The sequence below is a fragment of the Micromys minutus genome (assembly GCF_963924665.1).
Source record: "Micromys minutus genome assembly, chromosome: 28".
Classification (NCBI taxonomy): domain Eukaryota; kingdom Metazoa; phylum Chordata; class Mammalia; order Rodentia; family Muridae; genus Micromys; species Micromys minutus.
In genome coordinates, this window is record NC_137963.1 from 14,915,065 (window position 1) to 14,931,067 (window position 16,003).

Here is a 16,003-nt window from a genome sequence, read left to right on the forward strand (position 1 = left end):
CCACCTCTCATAGACATAATCCTTGGCTATTATTTCTTTAATTGAAATAGTTAAAGTGATGAGTTGTTGTTTCCACTGATGAAAATGAGAAAAACGATGAAAACTGAGAACCATTTACTTGCTCTTTTGAGCCAGCAAGTTAGAGGGATGCCCATTAAAAGCTTTCGTTTTATTTTTTGGTGATTTTTCAACGCTTAATTTACTCTTAATTGTCTCTATTCTGCACTGAACATTGTTTGAAAGCTCCAATTAAATTTACTAAGTCTTTCTTCCTTGAAGCTGATTGTCTTTGGATAACCTTGAATAAGAATGAGAAACAAAGGCATATTCAAAAGCCCTGTCTTACTTCCCAAAGCAATGGAACCTAATGAGACAGTGACCTTCACTTTATTTGAGTCCAAGTCTCTAGGCACAGAGTGAACAGGCACCCAGAAATGTGTTTTCCCAGCATGCTTTGTCCAAGGTCATACCCTCTCTGGTATTAGTCATTCTTAACTCATAAGATCAAAACTGAAGTTACATAAAAACTAAAAATAGGCTATTTGTCACCCAGAAAGCACCAATAAAATGAAGCCACATAGAAAAATTCACTAAGACAAGCATGTCTTTCTCTTGGAGATGATTTTCTCTGATGTCCCACAAGTTACCATGTTTGTTCTGGTACAAATCCTTCCTGACCCCAAGAGCCAAGCTCTGCGCTTTATTCCAATGGCTTGGTCCTCACAGAAAAAGATAGCTTTGAGTTCTTTGTGAAAATTCAGTCTGGCTTCTTGAGTTGGGCAGGTGCCATGAATATCAGTGTGCCAAGATTGGCAACTGGCCCTGAAACCCACTCCCACCCCTTATTAGCACCTCCATTAGCTGTTCTTGTGAACTGACAGCTCATGGCTGGTGCCTCTCTACACTACTGTCCCTAACACGGAAGGTCTTCTCAGCTAACCTGAGGTAAGAGAAAGATGAAATTTTGCTTCCAGAGAACTGGTACTCTGTAAAAGATAAAACTTGATCCTGGACTACATTTTCAAAAATATTTCTTCAGCTTCCTTTTGAACTGGATCTGTAACCTATGCATCAACTCTACATAAGGGTGTTTTTATCTTTTGCATGACTCAATAACATTTCAGAATCTAGCCTCCCTTGCCTGTGCCATATGGGTTAGAATGAATGCAAACTTAGAATGGTAAGCTCATACATTTCGCTACTTTGATTCTCTTTACATTCATGGGATGAGGTAACACATACATTTGATCAAGACGGAGTTTTAGTCTCTGTCTTGAGAGAAGAATAAATATGAGGAAAGGTTTGAGTTAAACTTATAGACTTTATTTCTACTTTAGTGGCCCATGTTCCTTCTACATTCACCAATATACACTGTAATTATCCGATTTTGAAAAGTATTGGCCAAAGAGACTATAAATATTCCATGTTTCCATGGTTTTTCAATCCCCTGATTGCCTGGTAAAGAAAACTATGAAGGGAAGGAAGGAAGAAAACCAAGAATAAATAAAGGAAGAAGCCACACTTACTTTTTGTATATAAATAGTAGTTAAATATAAATGAAACTTTGAAGTGCAAACATTATACTCAGAATCCTGCACATGTAACATAATTCTCCAGCCTTAATGCAAATAAAAAAATATCATATCTTTCAGGAAGTCAAACAGTTTCTTTAGTTAACCTGCCTTGTATATAGTAAATATAGAATTCTGACCCAAATCTACAAGTTCGTTTCCCCACAGTACCACAACGGTCCATAGCTGCCAGCTGACAGCCTGCAGAGTATATATCACAGTGCACAAAAAGGCAGCAAATCACACAATATCCAATGGCTGTTTTAATTTTTTCTTTCAAACCATTCATAATAAGTTTAAATTACTCACTCTGACTCTTTAATATGATATGTAAGGGACTACATGCTTTATACTTGCATAAATCTCTACTCTTGGACCTTTCCACCCTACCCAATTTTGTTGTTCTATCATCTGCCTATAATGGACTTTTGAAATGATTCCTCCTGGTTTATAGTCAAATGTTTCTCTTCTTGGAGCAGCTGTCCTGGTCTACTCATTAGTACCATTCTACTTTAAGTTCAAGACTACTCTTCAGAGTCATGACATCCTGGAGCATCCCCTGGAGTTTTCCAATAGCCTTGCTATGCTACTATTTATGTATTTCCTTCATGTTCTGAGTGTCTGTTCACACACCTCTCCCTACACTATGTGGTACCTATGAAGTGATGTGTAGTCTACACATGGAAAAATCCTTGAAGAACAGAAATTATGACATATAGTCTCCTACAACCAGCACTCAGCACAGTATCTAAGAAATAGAGGACATTCTAAGGGAATTTTCCAATAGCTAGAAGGTTGGAAAGAGTGGCTAGAGGAACAATATTTGAGAATTATTGCTGATGCAAAAGCTCGGGCATTGTACTAAGCCATTACCTATGACATCCCTAAAGTCTAAAAATAAAAATTCACAATACTTATAGCCAGATGAATTTTGAAAGTAAAGTAATGCATCCTAGAGAACCAGTAATGAAGCACTTAACTGAAAGCTCAGCAAATTCAACCCTACCTATTGCACATGGGGAACTCAGGGCCCGGGGGGGGGGGGTGACCAAGCATTGCGCTATAGCCAAGTCTCTGGAGAAGAAAAACCAGGTCTCTGGCATCTTGAATTGTTCTCTATGATTTTTCTCATCTTACAATTCATGAAATTAAGTGCTGCCCGCATAAAATATTCATTCTAATGAGGAACCTCAGGTTGGAATAGTTTTCTCTTAATGAGAGGAAGTGTATAGAAAGCCAAATCCAGAAGTTTGGCCCATGAAAGGAAGTAATGAGAGCTGTAGTTAGTGTTATACTGGGATAATAGAAAGTGTAATTCATTCCTTAGGGAAGGAATAAGACAAAAGAATCGCTTCACCCAAATCTTCTACCACATCCCAAGGCCTGGGTTTTAGATTTTCACCCTGACATTCTGGGTTAACTTTCTGCTGTTTCTTGCTTGTAAAACAGGTAAAAGTAGTTCTCCATATCTTCAAGTTCTATATCCACACATCCAACCAATCAAGAACCAAGCATATTTGAAATAAAAGAGATACTTTATGATGGAAGATGATTGAAAAACAGGAATGAGGAGAGGAGTTAGAGTCCCCAGCTCCCATGTACTCGTGCTGGGGAGTGGGGTGAGAAAGGAAGAAACCTGTGGTTTGTTGGATGAACAGAAAGTCCCAACTAATGAACTCTAAATTCAATGAAAGTCCTATATCAAGAAATATATAAAGTTGGAAAAGATTAATGAAGACCTGATATTACCTTCTGGATCCCAACACATACATGTACACACAAATACAGATTACATATACACACAAAAATGTGTTAGCACTAAAAATTCCGAAACTTACATCTTGTAAGTTTATATAAACTCTACCTGACTTTCTCATTTACTAGAAATAGTAAGGAATCTGAAGATGATTGAAAATACACAGGTAGTTGTATGAAATTTATATGCAAATATTCTATTCTGTAGAGAAACGTGAATCCATGTGTTTTAATATCAACAGGAAGATCTTCATACAATCTCTCTAAGTGAAGATCATATATAATTTCATATTTGTATAAAACAGTGTCTCATATTTGTATGAAAGAGTGTCTGAAATGAACAAGAAATTGTTGATAACAAAAAAAAAAAAAAAACACTTAAAGATTTGAGTTTCAAAACAGTCTTTGAAGTGCATGTCTGGTAGCACAGATCTTTTTATGATCCAGACTGGGGTCTCTAAACTCTTACCCAAGGGACTTAACAATCCAAATATTTATATTTATTCTGGATCTTACTGCTCTGTGGTCCTGGATATATTAAATAAATAATTGAGATTGATCTCCTGGAGGTGATGTCACATTTACCTCATTTTGATCCTTAAAATCTTTCCTGTTTTTCTCTTAGAGTGCCGTATGATTATTGTCATGACCCTGAAGACCCTTAATGATTGAACCATTGAACTCTTCATCTACTCACCTTCTTCTTCATCAGATTGCACACAGTTGCCTCAAACTCCCCCTCTCTCAATCATATATATATATATATATGTATATATGTATATATAATTGATATATGCATATATATTGATATATGTATAATGTGTGTATATAATGTGTATATATATATACTCTCTTGGTTTTGATTTGTTTTTTGGGTTGTTTGCTTGTTAGCTTTTTTGTTTCTGCTTTGTTTTGGTTGGTTGCTTGGTTTTGGTTTGTTGTTGTTGTTGTTTTGAGTTTTTTGCTTCACCCTTTACTCAGCAAGTTCTTGTACATAATTGTCCTCTATGTTTGCTTGTGTTTCCTCTTTCATATCAAAGGCTAAATACCATGTCCTCTTCCTAAATGCTCTCTGTGGCCGGCTTTGTTAAAGCAGCTTCCTGCTGTCCATAGCTGTGCTTGCTACTTTGCTTCTTACTTTGACTAAATACAGGATAGAAAGAAAATTAAAGCAAAAGTGGTTTATCTTGGATTACTGTTCACAGAATGCAAGTCCATCAGGGTTAGGTGATAAGAGCCACTTGATATCTCCTGGGGGTGGAGATAGGGGAAGGTTAGTGTTCAACTGGTTTTCTCTTTTTCTTATCATTATTCAGTCTAGCAACTCTACTCTTAGGATGGTGAATGCTGCTTTCCTATTCAAGGTGGATTTTCCTATATTAGTGAAACTTCTCTGGAAATGCCCTTAATAGAAACCCAAAGAAGAGCCACATAATGACCTAGTACTTCTTATTCTATTTAAATTGACAAATGAAATAAACTAATACATTTCTCAAGTAGTTATATTTATTCTTATATTAATTATATGTATACTTCTGCCCCCTGTCCACTGGTAATTTCCTCTAAGGTTGGGTCACATCCTAGAACAACAGTTCTTGATCTGCAGATCTCAACCATCAGTAAATACATATTTTTGATAATCTCAGGAATCCTCAACCATAAATTTATTTTTGTTGCTACTTCATAACTAAATTTTCTCTTAAATGATGTCTTTCTTTCTAAGACCCACAGATTGGGAAACACTGTTTTAGAGTAATCATCTTGAAATTTTTATTCACAATGAACTACATAGCATGCTGAATGCTATGTACCATCTGAAAATAATTTATAATATTTCATTAGTTAATAAAGCAACAAAATCATTAAACAGAAGCTGATTGGTTGTCTACAAGATGCTAAGCATTATAATGCATACTCTGTATAACCAAAAAAAATTAATCACAGCATTTAATAAGCGTCTTTACACATTCTCAGAGACTGTACTTCTAGTTATTGATCATGAGCAAATTTGACCCCACTACAAGTGAGATATGGATGGAGTCATATAAGAAGGGAAGATAAGATGATATAGGAGATTATGCATCAGTAAATTATATTCAAAGAAGGTCTGGGAGATATGTGGTATTTTTTCAAAGACACCTATGTTGGGCTATGAGTTCTAGGAGAATAAGATCAATGTTGATGTCTTTCACTCTTTTGTCTTTGGAGCTGAGCTGGTTAACTGCCCCATGGCAAGACCATGGTGAATGCATGTTGGATAACCAAAGACATAGATGAGCATACTTCAGTAAAGAAATATATCTAAATCCTTAGTGAAAAAAACAGCTCCATGTTCTCCTCATATATCAGTTGTTATAAAACTTTTTCCATTTCTATCAGAGCAAAGAAGCAAACTCTTTCTCTACTTGTACCCAGTCAACTTCTAGATGTATTATTTGTCAATGAGTTATCTTCAAGGAAAAAGATTGATACTCATGTGTCTGTATATAAGCATTGCTTATGGCTTTTGCAATTATTATAGAACTTAGGTTTCTTTATCTATATATTTTCCTTCTGAGAATTTTCTGTAAATGGGATTATACATGTTAACATTATTTTATGTCAAAAATTTGCATCCATTTGTTTTATAAAGGGATCTTTTGACCATGGCTAAATTATCTATTTTGAAATCATTTTTCGCTCTACTTACTTATCCCATGTTCTACTTCCTTCTTCTTTGACATAAGATTATCGTACACACTTGACAGGGATACTGATAATTCCTTAGAAATAGCATACACTCAACAGGCCATGGATGCTATTATCTCAATAGTAATCAGAAAGGCCAGAGTACACAAATTCCAAAAGCAACTTCATAAAATTCCATAAAACACCCACAATAGAAAACACAGAGTGTCTCTGTGCAGATTCTCACAGAAGAAACACTTGTGTGTTGTCCATGTTCCCAATATTTCATTGAGGGATGGGCAGATTGAGCATCCATTTTATTCAATACTAATTTACTACCAAGTAAATGATTTTGGAATCTGAGTGAATGTGAATGGAAGGAGAGAATATTTTCTCCTTTACTAGAAATGAAAGGAAACCTTGAATATAAGAACCAAGTGACAAGGGCACGGGGCTGGTATTCCCATTAAACAAACATAACTGTGTATTCATGTCTGACTATGGCATATCCATTAACAGTAAAGTTTTAAAAGCACAGACCTATTTTAAAATCTTAGTGGAGATAAAGGTATATTAAGCTAGAGTAAGTAATTTCATCATACTTTCAAGTTAAGTAAAGAAAGAAAACATGCAGTTGCTGAAATGGAGTTCAATAACCAAGAGTGTGTACAACCCTAGAGCTAGTCCCTGAAGCTGTCAACTCTGTATAAATCAGTTCCCCTTTTAAATTCACATAGCTATTTGCAGGAAGAGTTTGTGCTCAGAAGGCCTTCTCCAAGGTCAAGTTGTATTTCGGTGGCTATGAGTTTCTAAAAGGAAAGGCAAGATAAATGCAGAAGGACTCAGAGCCACTAACTTTCCTACAGTAGCTTATTGGAGTTTTTGGGCCATAAGCAGGTATTTGACAAAACTCATTTCATATAAAAAACAGACCATTTACAGCTCCCATACTTTGAAATATGGAGAGGACATGTAAGATCTGTTAGCCAACAGTATCCATTTTCATTTCTCATGTTTTGTAATTGTTTCATTTGTCATAATCACTTGCTTGTGAGTATATCATCTACAATACTAATTGAAATACTTTTATAGCTTTTACAGGAAAAAACTGGTTTCTTGGTCTCAAGATTAAAAGTTTTATTCGGTTTGGTAATCACTCTGAAACTTTTAATAACAGAATTGTTAACAATGAATTGCATAGAGAATAGTGACCTCATCATGAATTTGCAAACTTCCTACTCTCTGTTTTTAATGGCATACCATCACACCATAGAGTAGAGGAGATGGTGCAGGTAGACCTACTGTGATATCTTTTATAAAAGCATAAAACATACACAACCATTAACAGTGTACGAGTCTAACAATGGCAAAGAATACATATGTAATTGACTGATATCTCATGGACTGGACTATCATTTTAATAATTACATGACACAAAATTAGGGAACAGCCTCAGTGTACTGCTTTCAATAGATGTTGTAGACAGGGATATGGTTGTCACAGGAATAGATAAGTCTGTCTATTCTTGTTTTAAATCCAAAGGTTTTTAGCTGTAAGGAAAGATGAGAAGAGATCTGCCTCTATGTAGGTTGGAGCTAAAAATGTATATTTATGATTCAACAGATCAAAATATAATTAAAATGTAAAAATAGAAAATTTTTATAGTATAGATATAAAGACTACAAATGCTCTCACACAGCTATACAATAAATTAATATTTTGGGCAAAGTGAAATAAAATAGTTAAAATTTTAAAGATTTTTGATGTTTGTAAAAAGAAACATAGTTTATTGAGAGTATTCTCTTATAATCAGTGATTAGTAAAACTAATTGTGAACTTAGGGGTGGCCATAATCTGAGACCAGATCTTTCATTGTTCTTCACAGACATGACATCACTTAAAAGCTGATTAGAAATGCAGAATCCCAGACCTGCCTAGGTTTGGTCTGCATTGTGTGCTTTTTTTTTGCAAGAAGTTTGAAACTCTCTGCTCTAAATCAACTTGTTCTCCTCTTTGTTGATTGCATAAGAACGGGAGAAAGTGAATGATTACTTTCTGGACTGAACAAGAGACATACTGTTTAGACAAAATCTGTGTTCTAACAAAAGGATTAAGGTAGCCATTACTATAAATTAGATTGAGTCCAAAATTGGGTATTGTTTCTCTAGATACTATAATGATGTTACTGCCCTCACTGTCCTAAAACCACCTCCCTAAAAATGTCTAAGATCTATATTTTATTCTCAGCTGCATGATAAAGATAGAAACAAATGCTTCAGGGATGAGCAATGTAGTCATAACTGTCAGCAGCTTTGTTGTGACGCACCCATCGTGTGTTTTTAGACTAGAGACAGACAGAAAATGGTCATCTGTTTAGGAACTTGTAAGTTATCATTTCCCCTAAAACATAAGCTTTTCCCAGATCCACAGACAAGAATAAAATTATAAACTGGAGTCAACTGTCACTTTTGCCCTGGAAAATGCCTCTATGGGATGAAAAGCTCTAGGGACTTGTTTAAGGTAGGATTATTTTGTGCTAGGCTATGATGTGTTTATGTATGCTTTAATAATTATTTTAGCTTTATTTTTGGTGTGTGTGTGTGTGTGTGTGTGTGTGTGTGTGTGTGTGTGTGTACCCGTGGAAGCCAGAAGCTTGTGTCCATTTCTTGGGAGTTAAAAACAGTTGTGAGTTGCTGGAAGTGGGTTTTGGGACCAATTTTTGGTCCTCCGAAAGAGAAGAAAGTACTCCTAACTCCTGAGCCATATTTATAGACCCTAGATCTTTAATTAAATAAACACTTTAGTCTAACTCAGCTGTCCCTCTTGGGCCATGGATTTAGCTAATTTGAGGAGATAGAAATCTGAGCAAACATCTTACAGTCATATCAGTAGGAAAGTCCCCTTCAGTCTTGTACTGACACTCTTCAGATGACAAAATAGCCACAGTACAACCCAGACCCTACTGCAGAATGATTTCTTTTATTACACCAAACTGCTCACAAAGACAACAGACTGAATTTTTTCAAACAATCATGAGAGCAGCAAAACCCTGTAAATATACAAATTTTCAGACCCAAGTTTCAAATAGTCTTGTTCTAGTAGATCAAGGATGCTCTACCCTGAAATCAGCAGTTTGGAGTTGTTTCTAAAGAAAGTTTAACCTTGGTGGGCTACAAACCATGATTGGATCTTTCTCACCTCAAGAGTCTTTAGCAATGTGCCAACTAATATAAATTCCTTTTTTTTTTTTTTTTTTTTTTTTTTTTTTTTGCTTAACCATGCAGTCTCAAAACATGGTAGCTCAAATTAGAGATGAATCACTTGTACGCAACATCATATTCTATGTGATGTTGTCTCATGATGGAACTTCATTGGTACACTGCAATTATAAAGGGATAGGGTATCAAGAGGCAGGATGGAGGCTTGAAAAGCTTTGCGTGGCCCAGGAAGGGCATCAGTTAAATGTATCCATTTAAGACACATATCTGGTTTATTAGTTTATTAGTGATAAGGCCACCACCTTTTAGCAACACAACTTAGAACAACACAGAATATAATGCCTCATTCCTTTGAAGAGATTTTACCTAATGGCTATTACTAAAATAGCAGAAAAATCTTTTCAGCCCGTTTCACCTTTACTTGTTATCCTAAGCAACCTTCACTGGATTCTTTTGAACTTACAATGGTAGCATTGATTGATTGTTCACTGCTGACAACACTATTAACTTCGCCAAGATCTGCAGTTATCAAATTCTGCTTATTTTGCTACACGCATGTTGCACATTCATGAAATTATGTAAATGCAGGTAATAGGTCACAGGGATATACAACCTTTCATTCCAAAGAGTCTTAGCTGGTTCATATTTCTTCCTGTCTTTCCTACATCCCAGTTCCCTTCAGTACTACTAATAATAAAAACACTAGCCAGATTCATTTTGCTAAGTCTATGTCAAGATTTCAGATAGTTGATTTGTGGTTATTTAAGTAGTTACTGTTACTAAAGGACCATGATGAAAAGGGGTTAAACAGTAGAGTGAGATACATGTTTCCATAGAAATATATAAAACAGGTTATAGCTTACCCATTGTTTAATAGCATGCCTTGCAGAGACTCTAATCACTGTGATGACAGGCTCTCGGAGCAAGATTTTCCACATTTCTTGTAATTCTATCTCTAGTTATTGCAATGGTTGCCAGTAAAACATTGACCTGTCTATCTTTTTGAACAAGGAGTCTATGTGGTTGATGAATATGTCAACTGTGAGTAGATCATATCTGAAGAGTAGGAGGTGACAGCTATCTCTATTCCAAACACTGCCCCCAAGCCATGGAACAACAGAGAACATGCTTCTACTGAACTCAGAAGCTGAAATGTCATTATTATTAACTGTGGCTTATAAATTTCAGGGATAGTCATTTATATTAAAGGTGACAGTTCAGTTTCTTTGAAAAAAATACAAATTCTTTGGAGGAGGCATGCAGATGCCCTTGGCATTCCCCACCTCAATCATCTTTTGGAGAACTACATATACATATGACAATACAAAACTGGGTCATCCCTTGCATTAGGTCTTGAGAATTCAGTGATGAATTACGTATGTGTCTTACTTTGAGAGAAATTCTTCCTTACTTGAGGAAACAAATAGACAGGAAACTCAATGAATCTTTATTATTTTCTTCATTCTAAATATAATAATATTTTTCAGTTATACCAAAGCAGTTTTCTTATTGCAGTTCTTGGGTGGGCATATGCAATGTAAATCCTGAAGACAATATCTCAAAAAGACTGAGTGTCAACATTCATTCATTCTTATGTGCACACCATCTAGTCATTTTCTATATTAAATATGATAAAAATAACAAAGACCTTTATATGACCTAAGCTGCCTGTTTGTACCTGTAAAATGTATGGGTTTGAAACACTCTAAATGTGTGATAGACCATTCTCTCTAATTCTGCATATGAGATGATCCAAGAGCTCAACGGAGTGTAACAAGTAGCTTAACAATTGCATTGGCTGAGTAAGACACAGAAGCATCCCTCTATTTCCCCTAACATTGCAGTTATCAGCCATCTTGCAGACATTGGTTACTCTGGAGCACCAGAAAAGAAATTTAATGAAGATGACATTATTGGCCTTAAATGAACATTAGCTTCGTAGAAATTTTGAGATTCTGAGTTGAGTGAGGCATATGGGTTACTATGACGTCCTGGTTGATTAATACAGTAGCTTTAATTATTTTTACATTAGACTGTCACTGCCCATATTAGCATAAGTAACTACCTTATTTTGTGACACTTGCATCCACGAAGATGAAGAACTTAATCATTATTTTTGTTCACTAATGTATTGCTCCATGAGAAGTTCAGTAAATGGCTCATTGTAGAACCAAGTAAGTCCTTGAAGACTAAATATAGAACATAGTTACATCATTCCAGTGACGCATGATGGTACAGAGCTAAGTTCTGAGTGCTATTAGAACACAGGGTCAAATAGTTCCTCAGAGTCAGGATTCATATTTTTCCTCTGAGTGACTCCTATGACTAGTAAGTCCCGCTGTGTGAAAGCTGGGGCTATAATTGTTGAACTGTTACAATGAAGCTTCTAGTGTGGTTTCTATAACCAAGTGTCTCATTATGCACACATGCATTAATAATTCCTCCACACTTGTGGTGGTGAGGCCTTCATCTATCACACTGAAGGTTTGAGTCATGGTTAGTTATGACCAGTGACTCATTAAGTTTGCCTTGTCTTGGTCCTCTCTGTTTTTCTCCAAGGTTCTTCTCCTTTCCTTATGCATCCCCATTCCATTCAAAAATGTCCAGAACTCTTAGCTCAAATTATTCTCACAAAACAACAACAAAATAAACATGAAAACAGCTCTTTCTATCTTCTATTGCAAGTATTTTGCTCAGTTGCAGCCTCAGGTCACTGCTTAGGTCACTGTTAAGTACTGACAGGTACATGTGTCAGAGTGCTCCCTTTAGACACACGTTCTGTCAAAAATAACTCTTGCACACTGGAAATAATGCTGACTCCATTTCTCTGAAATGCATTTTTTAATACATAAATATTTCTTGTACCACTTGTTCCTTAAGCACAAAACTCCACATCAAAACTAAAGACTTTTTTTCTCCTGACCTTCTGTTTTGCTGTCCACATCACATCTAGGTTCTTAAGCTTTTTATTTTGTCCCAACTGCTACACTCATCTCAAGTAAAGACATGATCTTAGGTTTATTATTGCTGTGAAGAAACCCCATGGCCAAAAGCAACATGGGAGTGGAATTTGCTCATAGGACCATATACCAGCTTATCATCAAAAGCAGTGAGGACAGGAACTCACACAGGGCAGGAATCTGGAAACAGGAGGTGATGAAGAACCCTTGGAGGAGACCCACATACTGGCTTGCTCCTTGTGGCCTTTTCAACCTGCATTCTTATAGAACACAGACCAGGAGGGGTTCCACACATAATGTGCTGGGTCCTCCTCCATCAAACACTAACTTAACAAATGCTTTACAGGCTTTTATAAAGCCAGATCTTAAGAAGGCATTGTCTTAATTGAGACTTCCACCTCTTAGATGACCTTAGCTTATGACAAGTTGATCTAAAGGTATCAGCACAGACATCATTTCTTGTCAAGCTCCACTCTTTCATGTGCTGATTAAGAATCTGTACAGACCCAAAAGGTACACAGGGACCAATACATACACAGAATGCACATGTACACCACCTACATACAGGCAAACATACACATATCTACATAGACATACTATATACACATGTGCACACATGTACATATGCATACCATATGCACATCATATACACATATGCATATTACCATGTACACATATGCACACAAATACCATATACATGCAATTTTTAAAAGTATTCTTTATGTTATAGGGGCTAAAGGGCCTGATATGTGCAAAGGAAGCAAGCAGACCCGAAGCTCAGGCATTTTCTCCTTTAATGTCTTGAGACAGAATATACTCTTCCTGAGATACCTTACAGCCTTCAGCTGATTAGGTGAGAGTCATTGATGAGGGTGATGTCATGTAAGTAAAGAAATGGATTGCAAACATTAATCAAGTCTACAAAATATATTCACAACAATATCTCAATGATTAAACTAGACAATATAGTCTAATCAAAATGGTACAGAAAATCACTTCAATTGGATGGGAATTAAGCACTTGTGCTCCTTTAAAAATTCATATATGAGAACGATCACACATAACATGTTGATATTAAAGGACAAGGCCTTTGAACGGCAATTAGGTCTTGGGAGTAAAGGCCTCATGCAGAATGTAAGTGGTCTGAGAAGACCTTAGAGAGATGGTTGTTTTGCTCTTGGTTATACCATGTAATGATGGCAAAGCAAGCAGTCACCTTTGAACCTTAAGCAAGCCCTTACCAGCCCTTTCTGGCACCTTGATCATGGACCTACCAATTTCCAGAACTACGACAAAATAACTATTTCAGTTAAGTAGAAAATTATAGTTTGGTACAACTGCCAGGAGTGCTTAATTCATATTTTATGTTCTTTAATACACAGCAAACATTGGTAAACAACTTTTACATTTCCCCGGATGTGTTCAGATAGTTCTTCTCACATTGATGTTGTAGGCCAGCCTCAGTGGATCAAACCTCACAGACTTCTGATGGATACTTCTAGAAGCAAGTCTAACTTCTTCCTTTTTCCTTTTAACTGTTTATCATTACCTCAGGTTCTTTATCCAAACTCTTTTTCATAAAATTTTCTCATAATAAATGTAAGAATTCACAAAAGTTCTTTATTTTCATCTAAAATGCTGCCCTCTCTTTGTCCCCCTGGCAGAGTTCTTTCCCACATACCCTCTTTCCTTCACCCCTGACAGGGTCCCTCCCCCCACCCTGGGGGAGGAATCAAGTCTCCACAGAATTATGAATATCATTTCCTGATGAGACCAGACAAGGCAGCCCTCTGCTATGTACTGCCTGAGGCCTCAGACCTACCTGTGTATTCTCTTTGGTGGGTGGCTCAGACTCTGGGAGCTCCAGGAGTCCAGGTTAGTTGACACTTTTAGTCTCCCCATAGGGTTGCAACCCATTCCAGTTACTTTAATCCTTCTTCCAACTCTTCCTTAGGGATTCCTGACCTCCATCCAACATTTGTCTGTGGGTATCTGCATGTCTCAGTCAACTGTCCAGCAGAGCTTCTCAGAGAACAGCCATGCTAGTATAGCATAGTATTAGTAATAATATTAGGGATTGGTGGCTGTTCATGGTGTCAATCCCAAGTTGGGTCTGTCACTGGTCAGCCATTCCTTCAGTCTCTACTCCATTTTTTGTTCCTGCATTTCTTTTAGACAGGAGAAATTTGGAATTGAAAGTTATGTCAGTTTGATGTTTCATCCCTCTACTTGGATTCCTGTCTGGCTACTGGGGGTGGTCTCTTCAGGTTTCAAATCTCTCTCTACTGTTGGGCCTTTAGACTAAGGTTACCCAGACTGATAATTGAGAGCCTCCTGTATCCCAGGTCTCTGGGAGTTACTAGAGATTTCAGCCACTCCCTGCCTTCTACCAGGCAGATGGATATTTTTATTCATTCTACTGATCCTTTGGGAGTCTTTCCTACCTCTCCCCACATCTGATCATGCCCTTCTAGTCCTCTCCCCCCTCCTTTTCCCACCCAGTTCCCTCCCTCCCTCAGCGCTCCAAGATTATTTTGTTCTTTTCTAAGTGGGATTTAAGCATCTTCACTTGGGACTTCCTTCTTATTTAACTTCTTTGTGTCTATGGAATATATCATGGATATTCTGTATTTTTTAGCTAATATTCACTTATCAATAGGTACATTCCTTGCCTGTCCTTTTGGATCTGGATTACCTAACTCAGCATGATATTTTCTAGTTCCATTCATTTGGCTACAAAATTCATTATATCCTTGTTTTTTAATAGCTCATTAGCTATTTAATAATACTATAGATATTTACTAGTCTATTAACCATAATGAAGCATGTGTCCTTGTGGTGTGGTAAAGTATCTTTTGGTATATGTCTAAGAGCTGTAAAGCTGAGTCTTCAGGTAGAACTATTCCCAGTTTTCTGAGAAATCAACAGATTGATTCCCAGAGTGGTTGTACAAGTTTGCAGTAGTGGAGGAGCATTCCCTTTCTCTACATCCTTGCCAGGACATGTTGTTCTTGGAGATTTTCTTTAATCTTAACTATACTGATTTGTATAAGGTAGAATCTTAGGGTTCTTTTGATTTGCATTTTCTGACAACTACGGATATTGAGCATTTCTTTAAGTGCTTTTTGGCCATTCAAGATTCCTCTGTTGAGAATTTTTCTGTTTAACCCTGTACCCTGTTTTTTTGATTGGATTATTTGTTTTTTATTAGTCCTGAGATCTTTACATATTTTGGAAATTAGCACTCTATTGGATATAGGGCTAGTGAAGACATTTTCCCAATCTGTCCTATTGTCCTTTGTCTTACAGAAGGTTTTCAGTTTCATGAATCCCATATGTCAATTGTTGATCTTAGAGCTTGAACCACTAGTCTTCTGTTCAGGAAATTTTCTCCTGTGCCAAAGCATTCAAAGCTATTTCTCACTTTCTCTTTTAAAATCAGTATATCTGATTTTATGTTGAAGTCCTTAATCCACTTGGACTTGAACTTTGTTCAAGGTAATAAATATGGATCAATTTGCATTCTTCTACATGCAGAACATCAGTGAGATCAGCACCACTTGTTGAAAATGCTTTCTTTCTTTCATCGTATGGTTTTGGCTTCTTTGTGAAAAATCAAGTGTCTGTAGGTGTATGGGTTTATTTTTGGCTCTTTGGTTCTGTTCCACTGATCAACCTGTCCGTTTCTGTTCCAACCATGCAGTTTAACCACTATTGCTCTGTAGTACGGCTTGAAGTCAGGGATAGTAATCTCTCCAGAAGTTCTATTTTTGTTCATAATTGTTTTAACTATCCTAGGTTTTTTGTTTTTCAATATTAATTTGAGAATTGC